Genomic DNA, 12,066 nt, shown 5'->3' with positions numbered 1-12,066 from the left:
ACCTCGCCTGATACGCAGGAGGTCGTGGGTTCAATCCCGATCCTGATGAGACGTTAACTACCTCGCCTGGTACGCAGGACGTCGTGGGTTCGATCCCGACCCTGATGAGACGTCAACTACCTCGCCTGGTACGCAGGAGGTCTTGGGTTCGATCCCGGCCCTGATGAGATGTTAACTACCTCGCCTGGTATACAGGAGGTCGTGGGCTCGAACCCGACCCTGACGATGCCAGCTGCTGCTGTATATTTGCATTCTGCGTTTCTGTCCCCGTGGTCACCGCGTGGATTCTTCTCAGGGTCCTCAGGATTTTCCCCTCCACGTTGAGAATCGGCGTCATGCACTTCGAGTATTTGACTGCCGCTATGAATGTCCACGCGATGATGATGATGTTATCTGCCCACTTGATTCGGCTATCATTCGAGATGGCCAAGTCGCTTCTGGTCTAAGTGGGTCTATGGGTTTCTGTGGGTCTATGCGTCCCTGTGATTATGGGCCTCAGGGGTCTGTATGGGTCTCTATAAGTATGGGTCTCTGGGGTCTGTATGGGCTCTATTAGTATGGGTCTCTGTGCGTCTCTGAATATGGGTCTATGAGTATGGGTCTGTATAGGTCTCTATTAGTATGGGTCTCTGTAGATCTGTATGGGTCTCTATGAGTATGGGTCTCTGTGAGTGTAATGAGTGGCTCCAACACGATAAGAACTTGAAACGTTTATTAATAAAACTTCGGTACAGTTGGCTGTCTACTCGTCTCTTGTCACTCGCACCACGGATGCATGGCCCCCCAAGCGGCTTCGTTGCCCTGCGCCACGTGGCGCTCGCCCCACTCTCTAGCACGCCGCTGGCTGACGGCGCTGGCTAGGGAGCGGCTGATTGGCTGAAGGTTGAGCCGCCACGTGGCCGATAAAGATGGCGGAGCAGCGGCAGCGACAGGAAGCTCCTCTTGATTCTTCACACACCGACCCCGCACCTTGCTCCGGCCCCCACTTATATTCGCTCCCTGGCGACTAAACCCCGCCTCTGGCCACGTCCCTCATGGAACCTTTGGGAGCGTTCCAGAGGCTTCCCGGGTGGCTCCGCCCCATTACCTTTGGCCTCGATGTAATCTTTCCCCGAGATAACCCATAACTGCATATCACACCACACCCCACGTAATAAAGGAGATGGTGCTCTCATTGCATGAGTATGGGTCTCTGTAGGTCTATGGGTCTGTATGAGCATTGGCCTGTATGGGTCTCTATGAGTATGGGTCTCTGTGGGTATGTATGGGTCTCTATAAGGATGGGTCTCTATGAGTATGGGTCTGTATGGGTCGCTATGAGTATGGGTCTCTGTAGGTCTATGGGTCTCTGTGGCTATGTATGGGTCTCTATGAGGATGGGTCTCTGTAGGTCTATGGGTCTCTGTGGGTATGTATGGGTCTCTATGAGGATGGGTCTCTGTAGGTCTATGGGTCTCTATGAGTATGGGTCTCTGAGTATGGGTCTGTATGGGTCGCTATGAGTATGGGTCTCTGTAGGTCTATGGGTCTCTGTGGGTATGATGACGACGACGATGACGATGTTGATGATGAAGACGATGTTGATGACGACGATGATGATGATGACGATGATGATGACGACGACGACGACGACGATGATGATGACGATGATGCGCTGCTGTGGTGTTGCTGCCTCTCTCCACAGAGCGGAGCCGGAGGAGAAGCTCCCATCACCATCGTCACCGCTCACCCAGACTTTTGGAGAGAGGACGGAGGTGGTGGAGACGCAGGAGGAGGATGACGACGAGGATAAAGAGGAGGATGAAGAGAAGGATGAAGAGGAGAAGGATGAAGAGGAGAAGGAGAATGAAGAGGAGAAGGAGAATGAAGAGGAGAAAGAGAAGGAAGAGGAGGAGGAGAGGGAGCGAGGGGTCCTGGCGCGTGTGGGCAAGGCGCTCCGCTCGCTCTTCGGCCGCCAGCTCCTCTGTGGTGGACGGCCCACGGCAGAGTAGCGGAGTGGTGGTGGTGGAATCGGTGCAACCACCACCACGAGCAGCAGCAGCAGCAGCAGCACCACCACCACACTCACTCACCACCCACACTCACCACACAATGGACTACAGCCAGCCTAGCCACGTGCACGTGTGAAGAGTTAGGATAGAGATACAAAATAAGTTATAATGTAATAATGTGTACATATATATCTAGACCATTGTTTATCGATTGTTGTTGTTAATAAATAAGCGGACTCAACAGAACGTTGCAGTTGTGTTTGTTGTGGCGAGTTGCTGCTGCCTGGGGTCTCAGGTGACTTGCCTGGTATATAGGTCGTGGGTTCAATTCCGACCCTGATGAGATGTTAACTACCTCGCCTGATACGCAGGAGGTCGTGGGATCCATTCCGACCCTGATGAGATGTTAACTACCTCGCCTGGTATACAGGAGGTCGTGGGTTCGATCCTGACCCTGACGATCCCTGCTGCTGTATATTTGGAGTCTATGTCTCTCTCTCATCATCACAGTGGCTGGGAGATGTTAACTACCTCGCCTGGTATACAGGAGGTCGTGGGTTCCATCCCGACCCTGACGATGCCTGCTGATGCGGATGGTGGGTTCCTGGTGGGGGGATGTGGGAGACATACAGAGAACCACAAAGATGCATAGAGACCCATATAAATACACAGAGAATCGTAAAGACAGACCCATAGAAATACATAGAGACCCATAGAGACACACAGATCCATACATATACATAGAGACCCACAGAGACCCACAGAGACCCACAGACACCCAGAGAGACACACACAGAGACCCACAAAGATACATAGAGACCCAACGAAATACATTTTACCAGGTAAGGAGCTATGTAGCGCTGGCTATTACAAACGATAGCAGCTCAACCAAGTGGCTGAAAACATCATCATCATCATCGTGTGGAAATGTATAGACACCCACAGAGACTCAGACTCACCATACAGAGACCCACACACTCACCACAGAGACACACAGACTCAACACAGAGACCCACAGACTCACCTCACACAGACACACACAGACACCCACAGACTCACCACACACAGACACACACAGAGACCCACAGACTCACCTTACACAGAAACCCACAGACTCACCACACACAGACACCCACAAATTCACCTCACACAGACACAAACAGAGACCCACAGACTCACCTCACACAGACACCCACAAACTCACCTCACAGAGACCCACAGACTCACACAGAGAACCACAGACTCACCACACACAGAGACCCACAAACTCACCTCACACAGACACCCACAGACTCACCTCACAAAGACACACAGACTCACCACGCACAGACACCCACAGAGACCCACAGACTCACCACCTACAGACACACACAGAGACCCACAGACTCGCCACACACAGACCCAAAGACTCATCTCACATAGACACACACAGACACCCACAGACTCACCTCACACAGACACAGAGACCCACAGACTCACCACACACAGAGACCCACAAACTCACCTCACACAGACACCCACAAACTCACCTCACAAAGACACACACAGACTCACCACGCACAGACACCCACAGAGACCCACAGACTCACCACCTACAGACACACACAGAGACCCACAGACTCGCCACACACAGACCCACAGACTCACCACACACAGAGACCCACAAACTCACCTTACACAGTCACCCACAGACTCACCCCACACAGAAACCCACAGACTCACCTCACACAGACACACACAGACTCACCACACACAGAGACCCACAGACTCACCTCACACAGACACACACAGACTCACCTCACACAGAGACCCACAGACTCACCTCACACAGACACACACAGAGACCCACAGACTCACCTCACACAGAAACCCACAGAGAACCACAGACTCACCTCACACAGAGCCCTGTGTCGGCATCTTCAGGCTGAGCCGACCTCGAGGAGGCCCAGACAGGGTTCAGATTTTTCCCGCCATCACCGCCATTCGCCCCAACCCGAAGCGGAAGCAGAAGCTGGGGGTGGAGGTGGGGGGTGCCCAAAGAGGCGGGGCGGGAGGCGGCTTCCGGGGGCGTGGTCTCGCACTGGCACGTCACTCGGAGGGGCGTGGCTGAAGGGTACGTGGTAACGTCCCTCGCACTGTGACAGCACCGGTGACGTCACAATCACCACGTGCTTCCTCAGAGTATGAGACGGGCTTGAAAGAGACGGCAGCTTCTTAAACTTCAGCTGCTTCAGCTTCATCATCGTCGCCTTTCAAAAAACTTCTGCTGAAGCTATCCGAGCGAAACTATTGACGAGGTGAGTTTTGTGGGTGCGTGGTGAGTGTGTGGGTCCGTGTTGTGCGTTCGTGGTGCGGATGGTGGGTTCCTGGTGGGGGGATGTGGGAGACACACAGAGAACCACAAAGATGCATAGAGACCCATATAAATACACAGAGAATCGTAAAGACAAAGACCCATAGAAATACATAGAGACCCATAGAGACCCACAGAGACCCACAGACACCCAGAGAGAGAAACACAGAGACCCAAAAAGATACATAGAGACCCAACGATATACATTTTACCAGGTAAGGAGCTATGTAGCGCTGGCTATGACAAACGATAGCAGCTCAAGCAATTGGCTGATAACATTATCATCATCATCATCGTGTGGAAATGTATAGACACCCAGAGACTCAGACTCACCATACAGAGACCCACACACTCACCACACAGAGTCCCACAGACTCAACACACAGACCCACACACTCACCACAGAGACCCACAGACTCACCACACACAGATACCCACAAACTCACCTCACACAGACACAGAGACCCACAGACTCACCTCACGCAGAGACCCACAGACTCATCACACACAGACACCCACAAACTCACCACACACAGACACACACAGAGACCCACAGACTCACCACACACAGACTCACAGACTCACCTCACACAGACACCCACAGAGACCCACAGACTCACCACACACAGACACACAGAGACCCACAGACTCGCCACACACAGACCCACAGACTCACCACACACAGAGACCCAGAAACTCACCTCACACAGACACCCACAGACCCACTCACACAGACACCCACAGACTCACCTCACACAGACATACACAGACTCACTTCACACAGAGACCCACAGACTCAGCTCACACAGACACACGCAGACTGACCTCACACAGAGACCCACAGGCTCACCTCACACAGACACACAGAGACCCACAGACTCACCTCACACAGAGCCGACCTCGAGGAGGCCCAGACAGGGTTCAGATTTTCCCGCCATCGCCGCCATTCGCCCGGACCGGAAGCGGAAGTAGAAGCTGGGGGTGGAGGTGGGGGTCGCCGAAAGAGGAGGGGCGGGAGGCGGCTTCCGGGGGCGTGGCCTCGCACTCTCACGTCATTCGGAGGGGCGTGGCTGAAGGGGGCGTGGCAACGTCCCTCGCACTGTGACAGCACCGGTGACGGCGCAATCACCACGTGCTTCCTCAGAGTACGAGACGGGCATGAAGGAGACGGCAGCTTCTTAAACTTCAGCTGCTTCAGCTTCATCATCGTCACCTTTCGAACAACTTCTGCTGAAGCTATCCGAGCGAAACTATTGACGAGGTGAGTTTTGTGGCTTCCTGGTGAGTGTGTGGGTCCATGTTGTGGGTTCGTGGTAAGTGTGTGGGTCCTTGTTGTGGGATTGTGGAGAGTGTGTCGGTCCGTGGTAAGGATGTGGGTGCGTGGTGAGTGTGTAGGTCCGTGTTGTGGGTTCGTGGTGAGTGTGTGGGTCCATGGTGAGGATGTGTGTGCGTGGTGAGTGTGTGGGTCCGTGTTGTGAGTTCGTGGTGAGGATGGTGGGTTCCTGGTGGGGGGATGTGGGAGACACACAGAGAACCACAAAGATGCATAGAGACCCATATAAATACAGAGAGAATCGTAAAGACAAAGACCCATAGAAATACATAGAGACCCATAGAGACACACAGATCCATAGATATGCATATAGACCCATAGAGACCCATAGAGACCCACAGAGACCCACAGAGACCCACAGACACCCAGAGAGACACACACAGAGACCCACAAAGATACAGAAACCCAAATACTAAACTGAACGATATACATTTTACCAGGTAAGGAGCTATGTAGCGCTGGCTATTACAAATGATAGAAGCTCAACCAAGTGGCTGATAACATCATCATCATCATCGTGTGGAAATGTATGGACACCCACAGAGACTCAGACTCACCATACAGAGACCCACACACTCACCACACAGAGACCCACAGACTCAACACACAGACCCACACACTCACCACAGAGACCCACAGACTCACACAGACACCCACAGACTCACCTCACAAAAAGCCCCGTGTCGGCATCTTCAGGCTGAGCCGACCTCGAGGAGGCCCAGACAGGGTTCAGATTTTTCATGCCATCACCGCCATTCGCCCCGACCGGAAGCGGAAGTAGAAGCTGGGGGTGGAGGTGGGGGGCGCCCAAAGAGGCGGGGCGTGAGGCGGCTTCTGGGGGCGTGATCTCGCACTGGCACTTCACTCGGAGTGGCGTGGCTGCAGGGTACGTGGTAACGTCCCTCGCACTGTGACAGCACCGGTGATGTCGCAATCACCACGTGCTTCCTCAGCGTACGAGACGGGCGTGAAGGAGACAGCAGCTTCTTAAACTTCAGCTGCTTTAGCTTCATCATCGTCGCCTTTCGTACAACTTCTGCTTTAAGCTATCCGAGCAAAACTATTGACGAGGTGAGTTTTGTGGGTTCCCGGTGAGTGTGTGGGTCCGTGTTGTGGGTTCGTGGTGCGGATGGTGGGTTCCTGGTGGGGGATGTGGGAGACACACAGAGAACCACAAAGATGCATAGAGACCCATATAAATACACAGAGAATCGTAAAGACAAAGACCCATAGAAATACATACAGACCCATAGAGACACACAGATCCATAGATATACATAGAGACCCATAGAGACCCAGAGAGACCCACAGAGACCCACAGACACCCAGAGAGACACACACAGAGACCCACAGACTCACCACAACAGAATCACCACACACAGAGACCCACAGACTCACCTCACACAGATACACACAGACTCACCACACACAGACTCACACAGAGACCCACAGACTCACCTCACACAGAGACCCACAGACTCACCACACATAGACCCACAGACTCACCTCACAAAGACACACACAGACTCACCATGCACAGACACCCACAGAGACCCACAGACTCAACACCAACAGACACACACAGAGACCCATAAACTCACCTTACAGACACCCACAAACTCACCTCACACAGACACACACAGACTCACAACACACAGAGACCCACAGACTCATCTCACACAGACACCCACAGACTCACCTCACACAGACACACACAGAGACCCACAGACTAACCACACACAGAGACCCACAAATTCACCTCGCACAGATACACACAGACACCCAGACTCACCACACACAGACTCACACAGAGACCCATAGACTCACCTCACACAGAGACCCACAGACTCACCACACATAGACACCCACAAACTCACCTCACACAGACACAAACAGAGACCCACAGACTCACCTCACACAGACACCCACAAACTCACCTCAAACAGAGACCCACAAACTCACCACACACAGACACACACAGAGACCCACAAACTCACCACACACAGACCCACAGACTCACCTCACAAAGACACACACAGACTCACCATGCACAGACACCCACAGAGACCCACAGACTCACCAACAACAGACACACACAGAGACCCACAGACTCGCCACACACAGACCCACAGACTCACCAACAACAGACACACACAGAGACCCATAGACTAACCACACACAGAGACCCACAAACTCACCTCACACAGACACCCACAGACTCACCTAACACAGACACCCACAGACTCACCTCACACAGACACACACAGACTCACCACACACAGAAACCCACAGACTCACCTCACATAGACACACACAGAGACCCACAGACTCACCTCACACAGACACACAGACTCACCTCACACAGAGACCCACAGACTCACCTCACACAGACACACACAGAGACCCACAGACTCACCTCACACAGACAGACACAGAGACCCACAGACTCACCACACACAGACACACACAGAGACACACAGACTCACCTCACACAGAGACCCACTGACTCACACAGACACCCACAGACTCACCTCACACAAAGCCCCGTGTCGACATCTTCAGGCTGAGCCAACCTCGAGGAGGCCCAGACAGGGTTCAGATTTTTCCCGCCATCGCCGCCATTCGCCCCGACCGGAAGCGGAAGAAGATGGGGGTGGAGGTGGGTGGCACCCAAAGAGGCGGGGCGGGAGGCGGCTTCCGGAGGCGTGGCCTCGCACTCTCACGTCACTCGGAGGGGCGTGGCTGAAGAGGGCGTGGTAACATCCCTCGCACTGTGACAGCACCGGTGACATCGCAATCACCACGTGCTTCCTCAGAGTACGAGATGGGCATGAAGGAGACGGCAGCTTCTTAAACTTCAGCTGCTTCAGCTTCATCATCGTCGCCTTTCGAATAACTTCTGCTGAAGCTATCCGAGCGAAACTATTGACGAGGTGAGTTTTGTGGGTTCCTGGTGAGTGTGTGGGTCCGTGTTGTGGGTTCGTGGTAAGTGTGTGGGTCCTTGTTGTGGGATTGTGGAGAGTGTGTGGGTCCGTGGTGAGGATGTGGGTGCGTGGTGAGTGTGTGAGTCCGTGTTGTGGGTTCGTGGTGAGTGTGTGGGTCCGTGGTGAGGATGTGGGTGCGTAGTGAGTGTGTGGATCCGTGTTGTGAGTTCGTGGTGCGGATGGTGGGTTCCTGGTGGGGGGATGTGGGAGACACACAGAGAACCACAAAGATGCATAGAGACCCATATAAATACACAGAGAAACGTAAAGACAAAGACCCATAGAAATACATAGAGACCCATAGAGACACACAGATCCATAGATATGCATAGAGACCCATAGAGACCCACAGAGACCCACAGACACCCAGAGAGACACACAGAGACCCACAAAGATACAGAGACCCAAATACTAAACTGAACGATATACATTTTACCAGGTAAGGAGCTACGTAGCGCTGGCTATTACAAACGAAAGAAGCTCAACCAAGTGGCTGATAACATCATCATCATCATCATCGTGTGGACACCCACAGAGACTCAGACTCACCATACAGAGACCCACACACTCACCACACAGAGACCCACAGATTCAACACACAGACCCACACACTCACCACAGAGACCCACAGACTCATCACACACAGACACACACAGACACCCACAGACTCACCTCACACAAAGCCACGTGTCGGCATCTTCAGGCTGAGTCGACCTCGAGGAGGCCCAGACAGGGTTCAGATTTTTCCCGCCATCGCCGTCATTTGCCCCGACCGGAAGTGGAAGTAGAAGCTGGGGGTGGAGGTGGGGTTCGCCCAAAGAGGAGGGTTGGGAGGCAGCTTCCGGGGGAGTGGCCTCGCACTGCACGTCACTAGGAGGGGCGTTGCTGAAGGGTGTTGTATATGTCCCCCTTTCCATAATAATATTAACAAGTATTTTTTCAATACATATAGATACATATTTCTATTGTTTCTTTTAATTTAATAATGAATAAAAACACCAAACCAGGCCTCAGCATGGCATGTGGAGGTCATATTTACCTTGACCCACTAACACGACTTTTACGTTCAGAGCCCTCCCAGGGTCAGAGGGAGCAGATAGAGAGCAGAGCGCAGCGGATTGCAAGGGGCTGACGTAAACACAAAGCCAGGGTCACTGGGAGGTTGCGTTAGCCTAGATCTAGTTAAGTCAAAAAAGCTAATTGGTTCTGCATTACTATTAAAGTAACTTAAAGTCGGAATTTAACGACAGGGTAGGCTAAAGTTATTGATCTTCAAACCCACTTCAATTTAACCCTGCCACAAGCTACGTCAATGTAACCATCACCCGTCTGTTAATATGAAATGTATTTACATATTTTAATCATTTCTATACGACTTGACCCGAAGCCTAACAATCAGGTTTTCCTAAGTCAACATGAATGCTCTAATCCACCCATACACAAATAATAAGCCGGGTTAAAGTAAGAGTAGAGAGGAAAAGAAATGCAAGCGCACAGCAAAACTGCAACGTAAGCAAAGGGCGATGTTAAACCCAGGGTCGGAGAGAAAGGAAGATCCCGGCCGTCTTTGTATCCCCGCAGCGCGGGGTAGGAGTGTGTATACGCTCGGGGAAACACGAGTCAAACACCACAACGGGAAGCTGACCCAGACCTTGGATTAATACAGAATCATAACTGTGGAACTCTGATGAAATGAAATGTTAACTTAAAACTTTTTAACCATTTCTTTGTGCGTCGGTGAAAGTCGGAGGGAATATCGCCCCTCCCTCCAGGTTGTGCACTCAGACAGAGAGGCGCCTTCGAGACAATTTATAACATTTGATTGTTTTACTTGTGGGTTTTATGATAGGAGTATGACAACGGAATATACCGTGGGTGATCCACACAAGGACACACACTGACATACGTACGGACACACACACGGACGCAGATATATACAGACAAATCCTGACACAGCAAAAATCGAAAGAAACCCCGCCTTGTGGGCAGAATCCGAGTGAAGGGATTTTTGGGCATAAAAAGAGGATCCTGAGCATTGAAACCTCAGTTCGACCGGGGGGGGGGGGTCGGCTCACCAGAGTTCGACCGGGGGGTCGACTCTCGGGAGACAGTTCGACTCGGAGGAGGTCGGAACTCGGGCAGTTCGACTCGGAGGAGTTCAACTCGGGGAGTTCGACCAGGGGGGTCGGAACTCGGGGCAGTTCGACACGCGAGAGAGTTCGACCAGTGGGTCGGCTCAGGAGCAGTTCAAATCGGGAACGAGAGCAACAGGTCGCCAGCCGGCGAGCTGCAGAGCAAGGGGCGGCGAGCAGAGGCCAAAGTGGCCCCGTCGCTACCCACTGAGGTTGGCAAGACTCGCAAGGTAGTGAGGCGCCACCGAGTGTGATTTTAAAAGAGCTGAAAGAAAGGGTATTGCTGAAAGTTTATTCTACATTGAGTCCAGCTGCACAGCGACCAATGCACCAAGCAAGAGCTTCTGGAAACCAGAGCAAGAGCACGTGCGACTTGAGTCATCCAGCAGTGGAGAAAAACCTGCTTTCAGCAAACCAGCAACGAGCACGTTCGAGTTCTCCACCCAGAGAGAGGGAGCGTGCCGATGCAGCTCATCCAGCAGCGGAGAGAGACTGCTGTCAGCGAACCAGCACGAGCGTGATCGCGCAGCTCATCCATCCAGCAGTGGAGAGAGGTGGCCACTGAGCAGCACTGAGAGCGATCAAGCAACTCTCCCCCGTGGACAGAGGCTGGCTGCTGTGTGGAGGAGGGAACGCCGATACGTATGATGCACAACCCCCACTCACCCTGACCGCTCTAAAGGGAGCGAGTATCCCTTTCATACAAGGGACACGTTGACGTATGTTAACGCAAGAAGACCAACCACACTCACATTACCCTAAAAAGAGAACTCAACGATACGATGATGTGCTATGGCCCACTACACGACCAATCTGACGTTCGCTGGACCTAAAGACTCAACTCCAAACAATGACTACTCCACACAATTCATGACACACAAAAACACACTCAAGTCCGTGAACCATCTGGCCGTGTGATAACAGTCTGTCGTTTATAAGTATATTCGTAATTTTCCTCTTTAATATTTTGTTTTGGACTGTACTTCTAATCGCATAAGTTACCAACCGATCCATCAATACGAATTAACCCTTGGCACCTTCGCCACGGAGCTACGCTACCGGGGAGGAATCGTGCTAAACCGATTTTCTGATCATACAATCTTATTCACGGATTAATTAATCTCCCGTGAGATAACACGTTCCGCCGCATACCCTCACACTAAGCCATTTCGGTAATCTTATAGTCTGTCCGGTGGATCTGTTGTTACATTTATGCCTTTGGAAATAATAACTGTTTGATTGTCTTTTTATATGAATACCGTTGCATGTTAAT

The 12,066-nt window shown here is 52.2% G+C and overlaps 2 long non-coding RNA genes across 2 annotated transcripts; both read right to left on the bottom strand.

Moving 5' to 3' along the window:
- Window positions 1–2,129: 2,129 nt before the first annotated feature.
- Window positions 2,130–5,456, bottom strand: LOC142907611 (uncharacterized). The gene is made up of 3 exons (XR_012931124.1): window positions 5,228–5,456; window positions 3,884–4,357; window positions 2,130–2,595 (listed from the first exon to the last, which is right to left on the bottom strand). It is a non-coding gene; the product is annotated as an uncharacterized LOC142907611 (long non-coding RNA).
- A 34-nt stretch (window positions 5,457–5,490) lies between these two features.
- LOC142907610 (uncharacterized) lies at window positions 5,491–11,819 on the bottom strand. Its single transcript, XR_012931123.1, has 3 exons — window positions 9,334–11,819; window positions 8,209–8,851; window positions 5,491–6,817 (listed from the first exon to the last, which is right to left on the bottom strand). It is a non-coding gene; the product is annotated as an uncharacterized LOC142907610 (long non-coding RNA).
- Window positions 11,820–12,066: the final 247 nt, after the last annotated feature.

Source organism: Petromyzon marinus, chromosome 80, assembly GCF_048934315.1.
Source record: "Petromyzon marinus isolate PM22_M1 ecotype Great Lakes invasive population chromosome 80, UKy_Petmar_22M1.pri1.0, whole genome shotgun sequence".
NCBI lineage: Eukaryota > Metazoa > Chordata > Hyperoartia > Petromyzontiformes > Petromyzontidae > Petromyzon > Petromyzon marinus.
This window is presented reverse-complemented; position numbering and strand designations above follow the sequence as displayed.